At 33.7% G+C, this 2,303-nt stretch overlaps 1 pseudogene; it reads left to right on the top strand.

Moving 5' to 3' along the window:
• Positions 1 to 524: 524 nt before the first annotated feature.
• Positions 525 to 1,070, top strand: LOC124081610 (60S ribosome subunit biogenesis protein NIP7 homolog; annotated as a pseudogene).
• Positions 1,071 to 2,303: the final 1,233 nt, after the last annotated feature.

Below are 2,303 nucleotides of genomic sequence, written 5' to 3'. Positions count from 1 at the left end.
TTAAGTCCTTTGGGTATAAACTGAGGAGTGGGATAGCTGGGTCACATGGTGATTCCATTCCAAGTTTTCTATGGAATCTCCATACTGTTTTCCATAGTGGTTGCACCAATTTGCAGTCCCACCTTACTGGTATTTTGATGGGATAAGTTTGGGGACAGTGAATATCATTACAATATTGAATCTTCAAATTCATAGACATATGTTTTTCATTTATTTTGAACATCTTTAGAAATATGGGATATATATATATATTTGTATGTATGTATATATATATATATATATATATATATATATATATATATATATATATATATAGTATTGCTTCTTTTGTTTGATTTGGGTATAAGCGCATTGGTTTAACAAAAGTGATTCATGAACTTCTCCTGCCTCTTTTACTCTAAATGAGATTAGGTAAGATTATTGTTTATTGTTCCTTAAATATTTTTTTAAATTTTTCCATTGAAGTTGACTTCCACTTCTGGCTACTGAGGCACAAGGATTCAGTGTTTCAACTTGGTGGGAAAATGCGGCCTTTGATTGAGGTGGAGACCCATGTAACATTTGAGAAGATAGCCAAATACATCCAGGAGAATCTTCAGCTATTGGTCCTCAGGCCAGATAGAACCTACTCTTTCAGGCTACACAACAGCCAGGTGTACTACATTAGTGAAAAGATTTTGAAGCTGGCCACCAGTATCTCAGGGGACAAGCTGGTATCCCTGGGACCTGCTTTCAAAAATTCACTAATACCCACAAGTTCCATTCATACATTACACCTCTGGATTACCTGTATTTGCACCCTATACCAAGTATAAAGTATGAATAAAGCTCAGAGTAGAGCAGTCCTTCTGTACAGAAACTGTGTGTTCAAATATGGTCTGGATTAAATCACTGAAAACACTTCTCAATACCAGGAAGTGGTGGTGTACTCCATGGCAAAAATTCCTTTGGGTTTTGCTGTAGCGTCAAAGTCTACACAAGACTGCAGGAAAGAAAACCCCATAGTGATTGCGGTATTTCTTCAAGCAGACATTGGGGAATATGTACAGCATGAAGAGACATTGACTTAAAATTAAGTCATTGCAAGAACTTAACAGCTGTGTGGAAGGGCTGCCTAGCTTTGTTTCCTGTATCTATGCAGTCTTCTTCATCATGTTGAATTTTGTCAGCACTGTGACCTCTACAGTGATAAAGCTGTTTTTCAGACTCCAGGTAAGAACACAAAGGATTTTTTTGTTATTTATTAATATCACAAAGATAGATATTGCTGTATAAGAATATTAGGCCATTCTGAGGTTTTAGGTCTGCATTTGGCTAACATAATATGTGCAGGTTAGTAAGCTATTTTTTATACAGTAACTGCTGTATGGTATGGAAGGAAAACTTGGATTCTAATCCCACTTCTGACACTTAAAAGCTACTCGGCCATGGATGAGTCATGGAGCTTCAGTAAGCTTCATTTACTTCTGTTTAAACAAACAAACACAACAACAAGAAAAACAGCTTTAGCCATCTGCCTAAGAATGTTTTTATTTAGGATTAGGAATCATGCTTGTAAAGCATAAGGCACAGTGACAGGCAAATAATAAGTGTTGGAGAAAATGGTAGAGGAGTTATTTGTTTTTATATTATGTATTTCTTTTACCAAGCATAGGGTCTTCTGAGTATAGTTTGATTATATTGTCCTTTTACATGTTATTTGCTTTAATCTTTATTTTTATTGAAAGGGATGATCTCAGTTAGTAATTTTATTACTTTGATTTCATAAAACATTTCTCTTATCAACCTTTTCTTACCTGACTAAACTGAACATAAAAGCACCAATTACAAATCCTAAAATAATTCAGCTCCTTCATCCTCATGAATTAAAATATTTTATAAAGGGGAACATTTTAAAGACAGAAGTTTTAAAAACTACCTGTGTTGTAAAACAAAACAATTTCTTAAATGAATCTAATACTTTTAATTCCAAAGGTGACATCTCTAAAAATATAATACCTTAAACTACAAAAAAAAAAAAAAATCCAGTGAAGTCATCAACATCTTGAATTTCTTTTTTGGAAGTTTTTAACTATGGACTGAATTTCCTTAATAGTTTTAAGCCATTCAAATTATGTTTTTCAGTATTGTGTGGATCATAGTAATGTGTGGTTTGGTGTTTTCAAATAATCGATGCATTTTTTTTTCCTAAGTTTCTCAAACTTATGACCAAAATGAACTAATGAGCAAACAAGTTTTACTGATTTCATTCTTTCCTGAGGGAAAAATTGGGGAATAAGCAGTTTTCCCTCAACCTGTGCTCA

This window comes from Marmota monax, unplaced genomic scaffold, assembly GCF_021218885.2.
Source record: "Marmota monax isolate L192 unplaced genomic scaffold, Marmota_monax_Labrador192_F-V1.1 WCK01_AAM20220418_F8-fsc00067, whole genome shotgun sequence".
In the NCBI taxonomy this organism is placed as follows: Eukaryota; Metazoa; Chordata; class Mammalia; order Rodentia; family Sciuridae; genus Marmota; species Marmota monax.
Note: the sequence above shows the minus strand (reverse complement) of the source record. Positions and strands in the feature narration are given on the sequence as shown.